This window comes from Triticum aestivum, chromosome 5A (genome assembly GCF_018294505.1).
Source record: "Triticum aestivum cultivar Chinese Spring chromosome 5A, IWGSC CS RefSeq v2.1, whole genome shotgun sequence".
NCBI classification, from domain to species: domain Eukaryota; kingdom Viridiplantae; phylum Streptophyta; class Magnoliopsida; order Poales; family Poaceae; genus Triticum; species Triticum aestivum.
In genome coordinates this window covers 510,584,406-510,605,097 of record NC_057806.1, presented here as the reverse complement: position 1 = coordinate 510,605,097, position 20,692 = coordinate 510,584,406, and the positions used below count along the sequence as shown (strand labels likewise).

General features: G+C 45.0%; 1 non-coding gene and 1 pseudogene across 1 annotated transcript; one reads left to right on the top strand and one right to left on the bottom strand.

Moving 5' to 3' along the window:
* Positions 1-1,042: 1,042 nt before the first annotated feature.
* Positions 1,043-3,718, top strand: LOC123107415 (flotillin-like protein 2; annotated as a pseudogene).
* A 15,727-nt stretch (positions 3,719-19,445) lies between these two features.
* On the bottom strand, positions 19,446-19,517 carry TRNAP-UGG (transfer RNA proline (anticodon UGG)). Its single transcript has one exon. It is a non-coding gene; the product is annotated as a tRNA-Pro (tRNA).
* Positions 19,518-20,692: the final 1,175 nt, after the last annotated feature.

Sequence of the window (20,692 nt, the reverse complement as noted above, 5' to 3'; positions counted from 1 at the left end):
AAAGATGAAAAAAATAAAGATTAGCAGCAACCAATAACCAAAACGGAACAAAATAGTGATATACCTATGGATCGACGAGTGCAGCAGAGGTGGAGCACCATGGTGCGATGTGCTTGCGGCCCGAGCTACAACGCAGTCGCGGCACCGAGTGGCAGTGGCAGCCTGTGCTCGGAAAGCAGAGCAACAGACGAGGACTGAGGAGGAGGGGCACCCCTGGCACGAGCAAGGGACCGCGCTGCTCGGGTCGAGCACTGGCGCATCTCTACAGCTCGAGGCCGGTGACAGGAAGTGCGAGAGGAGATGGGGCGGCGATGGCATGAGAGAGGCAGCAGGGAAACGAGCGCAGGAGAGGAGGGGCTAGGAGATCGAGCGCGGGATCGAGTGGACGGCAGGAATCCATCGCCGCCACGGACGCCATCGCCGGCGCCGCTGATCCGCCGCCCTCCTCCATGGCCGTTGTCGCCGTCGCCGTGGTTGGTGGGAGCCGCCTAGGCGTGCGGGGCCACGCGGTGGCATGTTGGGGAAGGAAGAACGCGGGCGCCGGAGCCGTCGCCGCCGTCGCCGGATGAGGAGCGAGCGAGGGAGGAGGGAGGCAGCTGCGTGGGAGGGAGGGAGGGAGGCGGCTGCGTGGGAGGGAGGGAGGGAGGCGGCTGTAGGAGCGAGCGAGGGAAGAGGCGGCTAGGTCTCCGTCAAATGAGCGGCCCCCTTTTATACCCCCACCACGCGAAATGACCGAAATGCCCTGGTGGGGGCATGGTATTTACATTTTGTTGCCATTACTATTCATTCCAGCAGTGATTGTCTCAGATCCAACGGCCCAGCTTCCTTCAGATGTCGATCCAACGGACGAAAACGCATCAAGGGAAATGATCCAACGGCCGAGAGTCACTGATCTCTAAGGAGCCATGTAGAGACCTTCTTCTCTTATTTCTGGATACGGGCTACAGATTGGCTCTTTTTTGAAAGGTGGTTCTCTTCTCGTCATAGATCGATCGATTGACTAGCTAGCTCGCTAGAGATCCGCCGATCGAGGAGGTAGAATATGGCGAGTTTTCATGTCGCCGATGCGTCGGAATACCTGGCTATCACCGGCTGCGGTATCGACGACGTGAAGCTCGCGAAGAAGGCGTGGGTGTTCGTCGGGCAGCAATGCAAGAAGTTCTGCATCTCGCCAGTCAACTACGAGTTCGAGGTGCACGCCATGAGCGCTGAGAAGCTGCCCTTCATCCTCCCCGCCGTCTTCACCATCGGCCCTAAGATCAGCGCCACCGGCAACGAGGTGGCGGACAAGAGGGACCTCGACGAGTAGCTCCTACTCTACGCCAAGCTCATCGCCCTGCTGCATCACAACACCAGCCACGTCCATGACCTCGTCAAGGGGGTCATCGAGGGCGAGACCCGCGTGCTCGCCGCCGAGCTCACCATGGAGGAGATCTTCAAGGGGACCAAGACCTTCAAGGAGAAGGTCTTCGACATGGTGCAGCTGGAGCTCAAGCAGTTCGGGCTCTTCATCTACAACGCCAACGTGAAGCAGCTGGTGGACGTGCCGGGGCACGAGTACTTCTCCTACCTCGGCCAGAGGACGCAGCAGGATGCCGCGAACCAGGCCAAGGTGGACGTGGCGGAGGCTCGGATGAAGGGAGAGGTAGGCGCCAAGGAGAGGGAGGGGCTGACCCGGCAGAACGCCGCCAAGGTGGACGCCGAGACCAAGGTGCTGTCGGTGCGGCAGATGGGTCAGGGGCAAAAGGAGGAGGCCAAGGTGAAGGCCGAGGTGCAGGTGTTCGAGAACGCAAGGGAGGCGGACATCGCGGCGGCCAAGGCTGAGCTCGCCACGAAGAAGGCCGGGTGGGACAAGCAGGCCAAGGTGGCCGAGGTTGAGGTGGCCAAGGCCGTGGCCATCCGTGAGGCCGAGCTCCAGATGGAGGTCGAGATTAAGAACGCCATGCGCCAGACTGAGAAGCTCAAGGCCGAACAGCTCAGCAAGGCCACCGTGCAGTACGACACACAGGTACATTCAGGGCCGGTTCTGAGATTTTGGGAGCCCGGGGCGAAAGTAAAATTTGAAGCCCCTTAATATAAACATCATAGCAATGATAAATAACGATTTTAAAAAAAGAAACGATAAATAATATATGCATCTACAAAATGTTATCAATAATTACTTAAATGCATCCAAAAGCCAATATGTATATAAAATAACTTATACAATTTACCTACAAATTTTCTTGTAAAATTCTTTGATGCAAAGCCACTTACGATTGTGTCGATGTCAATCTCATCCATCGATTTCTTCTCGATACATAATTTGTTCATCAATAATTTCAAGTTGGAAAGCATCCTTTTAGCTGATGCAACAATCACCGATACAGTACGTAAATCTGAATAAATCTTTAAACACCATGAGTTTTTTAAATCTTTTCTGCAAAGAAGTGATCAATTAAAACAAAAAAATATTTAACATGAAAATCCTTCCAACTTCTAGAATTCCTTCTTGGCTACTGAAAATTGTAGTATCAAACTATTTCTTCCTCTAGCACGAAGTTTTACTGAAAATTGTAGGAAAATTATAATATAATATACCTTGGATTGATTAGATTGGAGTCAGTGGCTGGACGCTCGGCGATGATGCGATGGCGTTTTCTGGTGGCAGGCGCTCGGCGATGTGCGTGCTGCGTCGTCGCTGCGTTCAGCACCGGGAGACCGGTCTGCCCTGCGCCACCTGGGATCTGGAGTTTTCAAACCATGGAACAGAGAATAGGAAATTAGGGATGAACTGATGTCGCACGATCGTTTTCTTTTGCTGAAAGAGAGTGTCTCGTAATAATAATAACGGCACAACGTGATTTATGTGCGTACTTGCTCTTTTTTCCGTCATGATCGTACGCTGATTGAAGCGATTTACATGTGTACGCTGCTGCCTGCCGTCCCTTTCTATTTGAATCTGGCTACTTCTTTTCCTACGTGAAGCTATCGCTTATGGGCTGCTTTACATTCACGTAATTACCTGGGAGGGGGGCCCTCGATCTTGGGGGCCCGGGGCGGCCGCCCCTGCTGCCCCCCTCAGGGCCGGCCCTGGGTACATTATCCATATTCCATAGTTCCATACCATACATGTGCTCAAATATTCTCATATATATTGTCGTGCATGCATGTATTGTAGGTTCAAGATTCAAACGCGCTGTTGTACAGCAGGCAGAAGGCAGCTGAGGCGGCGCTGTTCGAGCAGATGAGAACGGCGGAGGCGCGCAAGGCGCAGGCCGACGCCAAGTTCTTCGAGCAGAAGATGGCCGAGGACGCCAAGCTCTAGGCCAAGCAGAAGGAGGCGGAGTCGGTGGCTCTGGTTGGCAAGGCCAAGACAGAGTACGTGGCGTCCATGCTCCAGGCGCTCGGCGGCAACTACCACGCTCTCAGAGACTACCTCATGATCGACTCCGGCATGTACACGGAGATGGCTCGCATCAACGCCGGAGCAGTCAACGGCATGCAGCCCAAGATCAGCATCTGGAGTAACGGTGGTGACGCAGGCGGAGAGGCTGCCGCCGGCAGCGCGCTGCAGCAGGTGGCCGGGGTCTACAAGATGCTCCCGCCGCTTCTGTCAACAGTGCACGAGCAGACAGGAATGTCGCCGCCGGCGTGGATGTGTACGCTGCCCAAGGACGGTGCTGCCAACTAAGCGTCGGTGTAGTGCGCACTCGTCGTGTCGTATATATACCTTGTTAGAATCGGGTTAGCTGTTCGTCGGAAGGTTTTGGTTCCTCGTCGTCGCAATTTAGGTGTTTTTTTAGGGGACATATTAGGTGTTAATGTGGCTACCGTTTGCTACTTCTTAGTTGTCCAATACAATTATTTGAAACATCTTGATTGAAAAATTAATCTTAAATATTAGAGAAGTAATTTAAATTCTTATTTCGAAGTTGATGATCCTCGGCATCATCTTATTTTGAAAAAAAAAAGCTTATCGAGACGTACATGTTTTTTTTTGAAAAACTTTTGATCTAATTCATCATCTATCAAGGTAGTACAAAAACACTGGAAGTAAAAATTACATGCAAATCCATAGACCACTTATCGAGACTATCATTGCCCCTCCCTCACTGCAGCCGAGTAAGTAGACAATCGGAAAGTCATCATGTTAAGACCCAATAGAACTAGCGGAGCAGAACAATCTGAAGACACAAGAACATAGACAGACGGAGACCGGATCCAAGTGGAGCCATCAAAGTCAAACGCCGACCGAATTCCGTGAGATCCGTTGGAGACACATCTCCACACACCCTCCGACGGCTCTAGACGCACCACCATAATGGAGGCTAGGCAGGGAGAACCTTATTCAAACTTCAGATAGCCGCTGCTGTTTCATTTTTCTGAGTAGGACACAAACCCTAAACGAAACCTAAAAACACCTGAAAACGGAGCAGGAGCCCTCCCACCGGCAAAGGTCGAGATCCACCACACCTCCATGGCCTATGAAGCCGATCCGCGGCGGCGCTGACAGGAGGCGCAAAACCCCGATCTACTCTATTTGAAAGTACTATTTAGTACATAATCAAGCACTTAATCGAAAAAAAATAATTAGAAGATTTCCATCTTCAACAATTTCACGAAGTATGTGTGAATTTCAACTTCTAATTCGTATACCGACCAGAAGGCGTAGCTGCTAAACCACCACAATTCATGTATTACTATGTATTTTATGTGACATAAAGTGGACTTACTTACGTTTATATTACAAATTACTTGTGGTTATAACTTTTAAAAGCAAAAGTTATATGTTAATAATATTGAAATTGTTTGTGAAAGTCACGTCCTGCTAATCAAATACGAAAAGATAGTGTAAGATGAGTTTATTTACCCGCGCCCATGTCGAAGCCGTGGCTCTTGAGCTCACGGTACTCCTGGCAAAGGACGCAACAGTCGACTGTGCAGGGCTTCTCCGTGTGCCCATACTGCTCCCGCACCTTGCAGCGATAGCAGCAGGAGTAGAGGCAGCCCACCCCCGCCAGCCAGCACATACGGAAAGTTGTGGTTGTGTAGCCGGAGGAGAACTTTTGGTCTATGGAGACATATGCATCCTATAGAGGCAAATAATTTAATAATACAATAAAAAATCAAAAAATTCTGAAATCAAACTTGACCTTACATTGTACTTGTGAGAAAATTTTCACAAAAGGAAAATCCTCCTTTGACTTCTTTTCAAAAAAGACAAAATTTTGATCAAAATAGTGCGAATAGTGACCTATAATAGCAAATAAATTTTGTCTTTTTCGCTGTGAAGTCAACGTTGATTTCTATTTCGTGAAAATTTACATACTAGTGCAAAAGTGAGTCAAGTTTATTCTAAAAAAATTCTGAACTATTTTGACTTTCTGATTAATTATTTAAAAAATGTCATATGTGGTATATATACAACCAGGAACCGAAGTGTATTTCCCTTCTGTGGCCACGTAGTTACACCTCTTAGCCAGACCATCCATTCTTGCATCAAAATTCATGTTTACAAACTTTTTTTTATCCACATAAGTATTCATAAAAGCACTTTTGCTTAAATTTACATTGATGTGGTCGGTGCCTCGGTAAATATTCTGGGATGCTGGTTGTTAGCTACTCCCTCCGTCATAAATTAGTTGTCTCACATGTGTTTAGATATTGATGTATCTAGAAATGTCTTATTGTTAGATACATATGTATCTAGACAAATACTTCCTCCGTTTCAAAATAGATAACCCAACTTTGTACTAAAATTAATACAAAGTTGGGTCATTTATTTCGGAACGGAGGGGTATAAGACAATTAATTTGGGACCGATGTAATACTAGCCAGGACTAGTAGCACTCTATCAGCTGTGATGTAAAAAAAAGCTCTCTATCAACTGGCCTATCATTAATTATCATTAATTAGGTTAACATGATTATGTTTTTTGCGAGGAAGCTTAACAGGACTTAGCTAGACCTAGTCATGAGCAGTGACATTTGTTGGATTACGGATGGGCTTAGGTCCTTATAAGACACTAATCCCTGGTTAATCTTGAGGCCCATGTATGAGATGGCAGGTGGTGAGAAGTTTAGTCTCACCTTGCTAGTTGAGGAGAGTTGAGACCCCTTTATAAGGGCTACTCTACCACTTGCCATTGGAAGCTTGGGAAGAGGAGTGGTACACGCGCGCTCCTCCTCCTCCTCCTCCGCCGCCCGCCACGCCTCGTCACGACGCGCGCGCGCCGCTGGTTGCGGGAATGAGCCGAAGCTTATTTTTGCGGCTCAGGAACGAATTAATTAATCAGGGATTAATTAACGAGTCGCTAACAGGTGGGCCACTGTCCAAGCCGTTGGACTGTGGGCTGACTTGCGTTGCCAGGATTCGTCGACTCCTTTGCCGGGGGTGCGACCCTTGCCGGGACCTGCGTTGCCAGGATTCGTCGACTCCCTTGCCGGGAACAACGACTCCCTTGCTGGGAGTGGGCCGACTCAGTCATGGGCCTCGGCCAGGCCCACGACTTTCCCCCTTGCGGACTATATAAGAAGGCTCTGGCCAGTGAAGTAACCTAGTTCGGTTCACTTACTCCCTCTCGCGTGACCTAGCCGTCATCTACTGTTCCTCACTCTATGCTGGCTCCGGCGATCCCATCCCGACGACCGCGAGCACGGCTGGTCGGGAGAGCAGGTGCCTCCGGAACCCTGTCGTTCGAGATCCTTCCCGGGAGAACGACAATAACGTTTTTGGGGAGCCTCTCGACGCGACTGCTCCTGATCCGTCCCCAATTCCGTTCGCCTCTGCTTCCAGTACTTCCTCTGCATCGACACCATGACCGATGACGCCGCCACTAAGAAGAAGGCCACAGACGACACCGAGGATGCTGCTGCCGCCGCCGCGTTGGCCTGGCCAACCGGAGGGTATGATCTGTTCATCCCTCGTTTACAACTACTTATGCTAGCCGTATATGTGCTGCTCATAGAAGGTTCGATTCTATGTTCTGTACGTGCTAGTATGCTCAGGTATCGCTATGAGATGCATACCTTTTATGTCATGCTTACTGTTTACTCGTGGATAAGTCTAATTAAAAAAGTGCTAATATTTCCAACAATCCAAAAACCTTATTTTAGGCACTTTTCGATTCAAGGCTTTGCTGCTACTCTGAAACCGGAAAAGTTTACCGGGACGCATTTTAATCGTTGGCAGACTAGGAACACCTTGTGGCTCACAACGATGAACGTGTTCTGGGTTGGTTGTGTGTCCCTCACAGAAACGATTGCTCCCGAATAGGAGAAGGCGTTTAGGGAGGCAACCACAATCTTTCTGGGAGCAGTTCTGAGTGTAATTGGAGACAAGTTGGTTGACGCCTATATTCATATGGGTGTTGCCAAAAACTTGTGGGATGCGCTCGAACTCAAATTCGGCGCAACTGATGCTGGCAGTGAGTTGTATTCCATGGAGCAGTTCCATGATTACAGGATGGTTGATAACCGTTTTGTATTGGACCAGGCTCATGAGATACAGTGCATTGATAAGGAGCTGGAGCTCCTGAAGTGTGAGTTACCAGACAAGTTTGTCGCGGATTGCATCATTACAAAAGTCCCTCCTAGTTGGAGGAACTTTGCTACTTCTCCCAAGCACTTGAGACGTGAATTCTCCGTTGAGGATGTCATTGGTCATCTCAGTGTTGAGCAGAACTCGAGAGCAAAGAACTCACACGTGAAAGGGGCAGAGGGTTCTTCTAGCACCAATGTGGTGTAGAAGAACTTCCACAAGTTCAAGGGAAAGAACTCTGTCCAGTAGAATACTACCTTTAAGAAGAAGGGTAAGAAGAAAGACAAAAAGAAAGATGACTGCTTTACTTGTGGTTCAGATGAACATTGGGCAAACAAGTGCTCAAACAAGTACAAGAAGCCAGCACAGGACTCCAAGTCTATGAATGTCACTCTGAGCAACAATGATGCAACATCTGGGTATGGTAATCTGTTTACCATACTTTTAGTCTGTCAGTCCACCGGTTGGTGGATTGACACTGGGGCCAACATTCATGTGTGTGCTGATGTGTCTTTGTTTTCTTCCTACCAGGTCGCATGAGATTGTTTCGTCCTGATGGGGAATGGCTCGCATGCTTCTGTTCATGGTGTTGTCACGGTAGATCTGAAGTTTACTTCGGAAAAGATCGTGCAACTGAAGAACGTGCAACATGTCCCCGCCATAAAGAAGAATATCGTTAGTGGCTCCCTTCTATGTAAAGAAGGGTTTAAGTTAGTATTTGAGTCTAACAAAGCAGTCATATCTCGGTATGGACTATTTGTTGGAAAAGGATATGATTGTGGTGGTTTGTTTCGCCTTTCCCTGGAGGATTTCTATAATAAAGTCGTGAACCAAATTCATTCTAATATGAACGAATCTGAGGTTTGGCATTCATGTCTTTATCACATAAATTTTGGTTGTATGACGCGGCTAGCTAAGATGGATTTAATCCCGAGTTTAACTTTATCCAAAGGCTCTAAGTGCCACGCGTGTGTGCAAGCTAAGCAACCTCGTAAGCCTCACAAGCCTGCGAAGGAGAGACACCTGGCACCTCTAGAGCTCATACATTCAGATCTCTGTGAGATGAATGGTGTGTTGACTAAAGGTGGAAAGAAATACTTCATGACTCTGATTGATGATTCCACTGGATTCTGCTATGTGTATTTGTTAAATACTAAGGATGAGGCTCTACACTACTTTAAAGTCTATAAGGCTGAAGTTGAGAACCAACTTGAGAAGAAAATAAACGAATCCGGTCTGATCATGGTGGAGAGTACTTTTCTAATGAGTTTGATTTATTCTATGCGGAACATGGTATTATTCATGAGAGGACGCCTCCCTACTCACCCCAGTCAAACGGAGTTGCCGAACGGAAAAACCGTGCTCTAATTGATTTGGTTAACGCCATGTTAGATACATTGGGTTTATCCAAGGCATGGTGGGGGGAGGCTGTATTGACATATTGTCATGTCCTGAATAAAGTTCCCACAAAGGATAATGAAACTACTCCCTATGAGCAATGGAAAAAGAAAAGAACTACACTCTCTTACTTGCGCACTTGGGGCTGTTTAGCGAAAGTCAACGTGCTGATAATCAAAAAGCGCAAGTTGGGACCAAAGACCGTGGACTGTGTTTTTGTTTGCTATGCCAAGCATAGCTTTGGCTATAGATTTCTAGTGGTGAAATCTGAGGTACCTGACCAGAAGCTCGGTACAATTATAGAGTCTAGGGATGCTACATTCTTTGAGGATATTTTCCCCATAAGAGATATGCAAAGCAATTCTAGACTGGAGTCTGATGAGACTCCTGAACCTGCTATTCTGATGGAATATTATGAACATAAAAGTGATAAAAGTTCCACGGAGGATGACGAGGAAGCTCCTGTTAGGAGCAAGAGACAGAAGACTGCAAAGTCCTTTGGTGATGATTTCCTCATGTACCTCGTTGATGATGATACTCCCAGCTCCATTTCAGAAGCTTATGCATCTCAGGATGCTAACTACTGGAAGGATGCGGTCCGTAGTGAGATGGATTCCATCTTGGCTAACGGGACATGGGATATCACTGATCGTCCTTATGGTTGTAGACCATTAGGATGTAAATGGGTGTTCAAAAAGAAGCTTAGGCCCGATGGTACTGTTGAGAAGTACAAGGCTAGGCTTGTGGCCAAGGGTTATACCCAGAAAGAAGAAGAGGATGACACTTATTCACCTGTGGCTAGACTGACAACCATTCGAGTGTTACTCGCTTTGGCCGCCTTGGATGGTCTTCTCGTTCATCAGATGGACGTTAAGACGGATTTCCTTAACGGAGAGCTAGACGAGGAAATTTACATGCAACAGCCGGATGGCTTTGTAGTAAATGGTCAGGAAAGAAAGGTGTGTAAGCTAGTGAAATCTCTGTATGGCCTGAAACAAGCTCCTCAGCAATGGCATGAGAAGTTCAACACTACTCTGACATCTGCTGGCTTTGTTGTGAACGAAGCTGACAAATGTGTATACTATCGCTATGGTGGGGCGAAGGAGTTATACTGTGTCTGTATGTCGATGACATACTGATATTTGGGACCCACCTCAAGGTCATTGAGGAGGTCAAGTCTTTTCTATCTCACAACTTTGAGATGAAGGACCTGGGTGTGGCTGATGTTACCCTGAACATCAAGCTACTGAGAAGTTCTGAGGGTGGAATTACACTTTTGCAATCCCACTATGTTGAGAAGATTTTGAGCCGTTTTGGATATTCAAACTGCAAACCTTCTGCAACACCATATGATCCTAGCGTGCGGATTCAAAAGTTCGAAGGCACGACTGTAGATCAATTGAGATATTCTCAAGTGGTTGGTTCACTGATGTACCTAGCATGTGCTACTCGTCCTGACATCTCATTTGCTGTGTGCAAACTAAGCCGGTTTGTTTCCAATCCAGGAGATGTGCATTGGCATGCTGTTGAGCGAGTGATGCGTTATTTGCAAGGTACTGCGAACTATGGAATTCACTATTCTGGGTACCAGACGGTAATTGAGGGGTATAGTGATTCGAATTGGATATCTGATGCTGATGAGATGAAAGCCACAAGTGGACATGTCTTCACACTTGGTGGTGATGATGTTTCCTGGAAGTCTTGCAAGCAGACGATCTTAACCAGATCGACTATGGAAGCAGAACTCATAGCATTAGACACATCATGCGTCGAAGCAGAATGGCTTCGAGGGCTTTTGATGGATTTGCCGGTGGTTGATAAACCAGTGTCGGCTGTCCTTATGAACTGTGACAATCGAACGGTGATTGCCAAGGCTAAGAGTTCAAAGGACAACATGAAATCCACAAAGCACATAAGAAGAAAATTGAAATCTGTCAGAAAATCAAGAAACTCCGGAGTAATAGCGTTGGATTATATCCATACAGCTAAGAATCTGGCAGACCCTTTTATGAAAGGGCTATCACGGATTGTGATAGAAAATGCATCTAGAAAGATGGGTATGAGACCCACGTAAGTTGCCATGGGGGTAACCCAACCTATGTGATCGGAGATCCCGTGAATTAGGACCTGGGAAAACAATCCAGCGGTCAACTAAGGAGAGTATCCTTAATAAACTCACTTCATTGGAGATGCAGTAATACTCTCAATTCTGTAAGGCTGGCTGACTTTTGTCTTAATGTGTTCCAAAGCTTATTTAAGCAAGATGCTAACCTACAAAGCATTCTTTGGAGAAACACACCTATGTGAGCCCGACTTCTGGTCACAGTCTATGAGATTGGGTAATCTCTAGTAAGCTCATGAGAAGGTACGGAGTATGACTAATAAGCTCCACCCGTGGGGTTTAGCCTACGGCAGCCATGTATCAGCTGACAATAGACGAAACTTCTGCACACCAAACTGACAATTCAAAGTATAGTCCATTGTTCAGTTGTGAAGAAGTCTAATCCTGTTGCTCTAGGTCGGGACCCGCGTTGCCAGGATTCGTCGACTCCCTTGCCGGGAGTGCGACCCTTGCCGGGAACGAGTCCCTTGCCGGGAGTGGGCCGACTCGGTCGTGGGCCTCAGTCAGGCCCACGACTTTCCCCCTTGCGGACTATATAAGAAGGCTCTGGCCAGTGAAGTAACCTAGTTCGGTTCACTTACTCTCTCTCTCGCGTGACCTAGCCGTCATCTACTATTCCTCACTCTGTGCTGCCTCCGGCAATCCTATCCCGACGACCGCGAGTACGGATGGTCGGGAGAGCAGGTGCCTCCGAAACCCTGTGATTCGAGATCCTGCGCGGGAGAATGGCAATAAGGTTTTTGGGGAGCGTCTCGACGCGACTGCTCCCGATCCGTACCCGAACTCCTTTCGCCTCTGCTTCCACTACTTTCTCTGCATCGACACCATGGCCGACGCCGCCGCCGCTAAGAAGAAGGCCACGGACGACCTGAGGCTGCTGCTGCCGCCGCTGCGTTGGCCTGGCCAACCGGAGGGTATGATTTGCTCATCCTTTGTTTACAACTACTTATGCTAGCCGTATATGTGCTGCTCATAGAAGGTTCGATTCTATGTTCTGTACGTGCTAGTATTCTTAGATATCGCTATGAGATGCATACCTTTTATGTCATGCTTACTGTTTACTCGTGGATAAGTCTAATCGAAAAAATGCTAATATTTCCAACAACATCGAATAGTAGGGATAGAAGACAATCAATCTAGAGGGGTTTTGGAACTAAATGGGCATAACCGCGGGTAGTCGGGACTCGGGGAAGGGAGAAGCTGCCTCCCTGCATCTGATTTAGTCGATGACCAAACCAAAAATAAAAAATAAAGAAGGGGGCAATTGCGAGAATCGAACTCATGACCTCTCGCACCCAAAGCAAGAATCATATCAGTAGACCAAACGCCCAGGTTATTATGCTAACAATTAGTTCTCTTTTTAAGCAAATGTTCCTACTAATTTTAGGGGACATATTAGGTGTTAATGTGGCTACCGTTTGCTACTTCTTAGTTGTCCAATACAATTATTTGAAACATCTTGATTGAAAAATTAATCTTAAATATTAGAGAAGTAATTTAAATTCTTATTTCGAAGTTGATGATCCTCGGCATCATCTTATTTTGAAAAAAAAAAACCTTCCAAGCTTATCGAGACGTACATGTTTTTTTGGGAATTTTTTTTGATCTAATTCATCATCTGTCAAGTAGTACAAAAATACTAGAAGTAAAAATTACATGCAGATCCATAGACCACTTATCGAGACTATCATTGCCCCTTCCTCACTGCAGCCGAGTAAGTAGACAGTCGGAAAGTCGTCATGCTAAGACCCAATAGAACTAGCGGAGCAGAACAATCTGAAGACACAAGAACATAGACAGATGAAGATCGGATCCAAGTGGAGCCATCAAAGCCAAATGCCGACCGAATCCCGTGAGATCCGTTGGAGACACATCTCCATACACCCTCCGACGGCTCTAGACGCACCACCATAATGGAGGCTAGGCGGTGAGAACCTTATTCAAACTTCAGATAGCCGCTGCCGTCTCATTTTCCTGAGTAGGACACAAACCCTAAACGAAACCTAAAAACACCTGAAAACTGAGCAGGAGCCCTCCCGCCGGCAAGGGTCGAGATCCACCACACCTCCATGGCCTATGAAGCCGATCCGCGGCGGCGCCGACGGGAGGCGCAAAACCCCGATCTACTCTATTTGAAAGTACTATTTAGTACATAATCAAGCACTTAATCGAAAAAAAATAATTAGAAGATTTCCATCTTCAACAATTTCATGAAGTATGTGTGAATTTCAAGTTCTAATTCGTATACCAACCAGAAGGCGTAGCTGCTAAACCACCGCAATTCATGTATTACTATGTATTTTATGTGACATTAGTAAGCTGGCACGTGCAACGCACGTCTCAGCCAAGGCAACACATGAAACTCATATGCATATTGAATTCTGAATCCATATTCTAGAAATTTAATAAAACACAATGACTATAATGTCTGATGATCCCTGGTTGTTTAAAGGTCATATAGTAAAGAAATTTAATACAAAGCCCATCAATGCTTGAAGAGTCGCAAGCTTGATGAGTCTGTCGGTTTTTAGGACCATTTTTTGCCTCCATTCTGAGTTTCTCTCATCTCCTGGAGTGCAACATTCATGAACAAGAAATGAAGGAAAATTAAGATTTTTTTTTTGTATGACATGGATGGCATGCAAGCGGCAAGCCACACTTTCTCTAAGTTAATCGTAGTTCTGGCCAAATTAACCATGAATGAAACCTGTCATATCAACATACAGTTTATTGCATAATAAAAGGAAAAAATATAATATTTTATTTTCTTGACACAGATCTCATCAATGAAAAAGCCATGCTTTTATTACTCTCTATTACTAAATCATGTAGTGTTTATAGGGTCAGCCTGTTTGAGCATCCTCTACTTTTTCTTCTTTTCTTTCTTTGCCATTAGAGTATGGTGATTGTTGCATCCCAAGTACGGGAAGGGCCTAAATGATCATATCGTGATGTGAATATTTAATATGCAAATATAAGACGCTATTAGATAACAGGCAATATATGTTCACTTCTGCTTAAAAAAATACCAGCATGATCACACATTTAATCGAGATAGCATAAATACCTATATAGTATTCTCATGTATGTTTCCGAACTAACCTGCACTTTAAGGCCATATTTACTAGCATGTAGGAGATCAGCTCTAGAGAAATGGCACTTCAATGCATCGGAAACAGGATGTTGAAATGAACAACAATACCTGGCAAACTCTATACATAACATGCCTGCTATATTTGGCTCCTGAACTTTAGCTCCTCCTCCGTCCATTTTAGAGTCCCCATTCCTAAAAGCAAAACATTTCATACATGAAAATCTTATATGTCTCCAAGGGATAGTGGTAACCACAATGTTTAATTCAGGAGCTATTATCAATATGAAATATAAGATGAAAAGTGAGAAATTTATTGTATGCGCTAAAAGTGCTTTGTAAGTAGAATTAATAAATGGTGCAGATCTCTTACTCATAATTGGGAACCTAGAATACTCGCCGATGAGTGTTTGTATGGCATCAAGGGACGAATAAGGTCAGGGGCTAAGGCAGGTGGTCGAGGATTGAACCTGATCTTGCCTGTCATTTGATTCTATGACTCTCGGGGCTGAGCATCCCCATGCCTTCTGCTTAACCGTATCCTTGTCTGTGCCATGCAGTTTACGCAGCTCAGCTCGAGGAACACAACCGTTAATTCCCTCTACCAATGGAATAATACGCAACCTGTGTATTCACGGAAAAAAAGTAATCTCTTCTTTTTATTACCATCTAGATGTTCTAACCAAATTGAATAAAACGTAGGAGCAAGCCAGCGCTCTTTATATAGTAGTTAACCACGCAAAATGCACATCTTGACTACTATAAATACAAAAAATATAAATTGTAAGTGTTAGGAGTGTAAAAAATACATATGCGTTTAGACTAAAAATAACCTCTCTAGAATTATGCCAGCCTATGTGTCATGCTTATAGGTGAAATACGTACATGGCCAGCCACAGGATAATGCAAGAGATTGTCCATCACTTTCATAATAAAATGCTCGGTTGTACCGAGTGCAGATTTTTTTACCTATATGACATATTAATGATCTATCATCCAAAGATTCAGGCAGGTCAATGAGGTCATGTATACCAGGTTGCCACCCATAGACGATCGCCTAGGCTTCTTGGTTTATCCTTTTCCTTCAAAAGCTCCACATAGTCACCTGTCGGAAGAACACTTCAGTATACCAAGAAATGAGTTAACGTATTTATAGCTAAACATCCCTTCATGATCATCTATTCACTTATTAGATTTAAGAAAAATACTCAGATGAGTATTAGATCAATATTTTGCAACCACAACTGAATTGGCATTGCCATCATCATTGTTGCAGACCTGCAGTCCTCATGCAATCACACACACCACCGTCATCACAATGACATTCAAGCCATGGTAACTGTGTTGGTCGATGCCATTATTCTGGTTTCGTGTTTACAGAATACAATGCATACCATCTCGTTGAACCAACATATTCTATCAGAACTAAATATTTTCATTTACGGATCTTCTCGAAAGAGAAGCACACCTTTACTTCCCCTTCGTTCTTTCACAATAGAGACATAGACCAAATACATGTTAGATGGTGAAACAAACACAGTTAAGAGATAAGAGGAAGTACATATACAGATCATGTGTCCGTGACTCTACTCAGCACAAAAGCATTTCAGAATTGGAAAGCGGATTCATAAAACTGGAACACATCATTAACAGGAAGAAATCAACCAGCAACAAACTTATATATTCAATGAGTTAGGTGCATAGTAAAATGTTGGTAATCCATATTTTAACAGTTGGCCTACATATCCTTTTATCGTAGTGTACTTTAGGCCTTGTTTTTAATCCTTTTCTATTGTTCTTGTGCATTGTTTTTTTAAATCGCATGTCATAAAGATAAGCAAGGAATATCTATGATAGATGAATAAATAATGACGAACATAGAAATGGACAAGATGTCGTTGCCTTCAACATTTGACTGCCATTGATTTAATGTTTAAACATCTCCATTTGGCATCTAACATTCAAATTCAGATCATCTTGCTTCCCGAAGCACATGTCCATTTGACATCTAGCCATCAAAATAAACGGGGCAGCGACGACGAACTTTCTAAGGGGCCGAGGGGTTGTTCTGTTGCGTCCTTGCAAGAATTAGAAGATGAGGGAGGTAGAGGAAACCTAGGAGAAGAGCAGAGAGGAGAAGGGAGATGCTAGGAACCCCGATGGCATCGAATTTGTCCGGCGGAGGAGCTTCTGCGGCGGCGGACTCCGACGAGATCGGGATGATGCCCTAGGCCGAGGCGTCGGGGGCGCACCGCTGCGGGCCGGCAAGGTTAGTAAAATTCAGAATGATGCAACATAAATGTAATTTCCATGAACATGCTTAGAGAAAGATTATCATAATATATACATCTGTCTGCTCTAAAAACCTGAAATCAAATGTGTCATGGCACAGAAATGTCATAGTACGCTCCCAAAAATAATTTTCTTTTATACATGGACACAGAGCAAGCTCTAATCAGAAATAACAAAACAAATGTCATCTGACAAAATATAACTATAATATATCATGACAAACTGTATCAAAACAAAAGCATCACAGAGTACATATTTATTATCCTAACCACGAGACATTAATAATTAGAAGGACCAAGAAAAGGGCAATTTTCACCTTTGCACATATGTCAAGTGTGTAGTGGAGACTGCTGGGTGTTGCTGTCTCCAGAACCACACATTTATGAAGTTTGAACAAATTATTCTGCATTTCTCCATACCATGAGATATTATATTTAGTGGTATGTTAGTCACTATGTAGCAAGTATCAGACAGTCTTGCCTAATTCGAAGTAACAGTAAGCAACTCTATACCTATTCGTTAATGTAGAGATGAACAATTGTTCAAGCAGACACCATAGAATTCTTGCTTTAATTCATATCGCCTCCTATAATAAAAATGAACTACAGATCAAAAAAATAAGTAAAAGCTTGCTTGGCTGGAAGTTGCATGAAGATGAGGTGATTCCACATTATTCTCAGAGATTCATGCAATTCATGCATACCATACGTGACCACAAACTGGGACGACATGTCTTTCAAATACCATGTCACAGGAGGCGTGCACCTGAAGGAGTTCTTCGGCTGCTGGGAACACAATAGAGATGGAAGACAGGAAGTGGGCATGCGCGGCCACAATAATCGGCCTCGGTGGCGGCCTGTCATCCTCAATGGTGGCGTTTCAAGCTCGGTGCTCGATGGTCGTCATCGGTGGCGATAGCCGGAGTCCTCAACGGAGGTGGTTCCGGCGCAGACCTCGACGGCAGCGCCCACCTCGACGCCATGCATGCCACCGACCCCATGCGTGGCCCAGATCTGATCTGACCGCCACGGCCCCGCGTGCAAACCAGGCCTCACCCGCGCACACGGATCCGGCCGTTGCCTTCCTGTTGCGCGCACCCTCCCGGCAGACGTTGCATCATAGTACAGAGGCGTAGGCCGCCGCTTGCCCTGGCCCTCTCCCTGCCGGTGGCCGTGCAGGCGACCAAAGAGAGCACAACTGCGCCTCCCCTTGTCGTCTCCCCCGCTGGTGGATGTTCTCCTTCACGACTCCGACTTCCAGCGGACGGCGCTCCAACAAAGAGTGCGCCGATGAGGAGGTCGTGTGGGCGGCGGTGAGGGCGAGCGGTGAAAAAGGAAAGGATCGTGGGGAGAGGCGAACCGGTTAGCGACGGGCGTGCGGGCAGGGGTTAGACAGGGGGGATTTCGTTAACGGTGATTTTAAATCGTTAGATCTCAGATTAAAGCAATGTCATGGTGGGTAATTAAAGTATAAAACGCGTTTAGCATGCTGGAGGGACGTAGACCATCAGATTGCAGGTTTCGATGGATAGGATGATCTGGTTCTCCGTCCTCTCTTTCTTTTATAGTGGTAGTAGATAAAGTGGACTTACTTATGTTTATATTACAAATTACTTGTGGTTATAACTTTAAAAAGCAAAAGTTATATGTTAATAATATTGAAATTGTTTGTGAAAGTCACGTCCTCCTAAATCAAATACGAAAAGATAGAGTAAGATGAGTTTATTTACCCGCGCCCATGTCGAAGCCGTGGCTCTTGAGCTCACGGTACTCCTGGCAAAGGACGCAACACTCGACTGTGCAGGGCTTCTCCGTGTGCCCATACTGCTCTCGCACCTTGCAGCGATAGCAGCAGGAGTAGAGGCAGCCCACCCCCGCCAGCCAGCAGATACGGAAAGTTGTGGTTGTGTAGCCGGAGGGGAACTTTTGGTATATGGAGACATATGCATCTTATAGGGGAAAATAATTTAATAATTCAATAAAAAGTCAAAAAATTCTGAAAATATTTTTGAAATCAAACTTGATCTTACATTGTAGTTGTGAGAAAATTTTCACAAAAGGAAAATCCTCCTTTGACTTCTTTTCAAAAAAGACAAAATTTTGATCAAAATAGTGTGAATAGTGACCTATAATAGCAAATAAGTTTTGTCTTTTTCGCTGTGAAGTCAACGTTGATTTCTATTTCGTGGAAATTTACATACTAGTGCAAAAGTAGGTCAAGTTTATTCTAAAAAAATTATGAACTATTTTGACTTTCTGATTAATTATTAAAAAAATCCCATATAGGGTGTATATACAACCAGGAACCGAAGTGTATTTCCCTTGTGTGGCCACGTAGTTACACCTCTTAGCCAGACCATCCATTCTTGCATTAAAATTCATGTTTACAAACTTTTTCTGTATCCACATAAGTATTCATAAAAGCACTTTTGCTTCAATTTACATTGATGTGGTCGGTGCCTCGGTAAATATTCTGGGATGCTGGTTGTTAGCTACTCCCTCCGTCACAAATTAGTGTCTCAGATGTGTCTAGATATAGATGTATCTAGAAATGTCTTATTGTTAGATACATATGTATCTAGACAAATACTTCCTCCATTCCAAAATAGATGACCCAACTTTGTATTAAATACAAAGTTGGCTCATCTATTTTAGAACGAAGGGAGTATAAGACAATTAATTTGGGACCGATGTAATACTAGCCAGGACTAGTAGCACGCTATCAGCTGTGATGTAAAAAAAGCTCTCTATCAACTGGCCTATCATTAATTAGGTTAACATGATTATGTTTTTTTGCGAGGAAGCGTAACAGGACTTAGCTAGACCTAGTCATGAGCAGAGGGGTTTTAGAACTGAATGGGCATAACCGCGGGCAGTCGGGACTCGGGAAAGGGAGAAGCTGCCTCCCTGCATCTGATTTAGTTGTAGGAAGAAATTGCATTAGGGCACAGTCGTCTAACTGCAGAGAATCGATGACCAAACCAAAACAAAAAATAGGAGAAAGAGGGGGGGGGGGGGGGGGGGGGCGTTGCGAGAATCGAACTCGCGACCTCTCGCACCCAAAGCGAGAATCATACCACTAGACCAAACGCCCATGTTGATTTGCATGTAATTAATCGCCCACTTATTCTAACTACTACTTCACTTGCTCCTGATTACGGGTAGTTTACAACTACTTGGACGATTTATATATTTCTCTCAAACGAAGTAGATCGACTTCTCGACCAGTCTTTCAGAACTCTCTCCCCGTCCAATCCTTTAAATTCCACGGCGGCAGCGGCAATATCGCCCTCCTTTTTAGATTATATCGAGCATGTGCCGAAACATATCTTCACAATATTTATAATTTATTTATAACCTTTTTTTGTATGCTGCTATATATTTATACCTACTTTTCTTAAGGGAACTTGATGCTGTTTTATTACCTAGGCGGCCTCGTCCGCAATAATGTCACGAATACCGAGTGGGGGAATAAAATACCAAGTCTTACATAACTTATTCATGTCACGAATACAGAGTAGGGGAGTAAAAAACCAAGTCTTACATAACTTATTCAGGCAGCCTTCCCTAGCTAGAATGTGCGCCGCGTGATTCGCATTGCGCCTAGCCCCCGTTCTAGTGACGTGTCTTCGACGGATTTGTCCTTTGTGGATTTGCTCGGATTTAATCATAGTTCATCTATGTTTATGTGTCTTTAGGGTTTTTTTAATCTATGCTTCTCTTCAACGGTGGCGGTTGCTATTTTGGTGCACTAGTCCTATGGGGTTTTAGCATGACGACTTTCCGATTGTCTACTATAACAAGTTTTTTCCTGGCTTCGGCGAAGGAGGGGCGGTGAAGGCAACGCGCATTCAGCTCACATCAGTGCTTTTAATCGTCGCTAGGTGGTCTACGGACCTGGTTGTAATTTTTATTATTTTCGATGTTTGTTGTAATGTTATGATTGAACATGAATACATCAAAAGTTTTCCCGTAAAATAATAATAATGATTGTCTTCTATTCATCATTTTTTCTGACGTGGAACACCATGCATTTCATTAGCTAGTGGTCGCGACAAAATCGTCGGCCACATCACCCATTACAACAGAGGGAAAACCAGTAAGCCAAACATGTTGACTGCTTGGTTCTAGCCTAACACCACGACCCGCAAGCAGGTTTGCTGGCACATTACACTCACGTGGTTCGGTGGTTGAAAGACAACCTTGAACTCTACAAAGCTCATACGGAGTAGAAACTTTATCTCCCGGAACAGGGTTCCCAACTTTGCT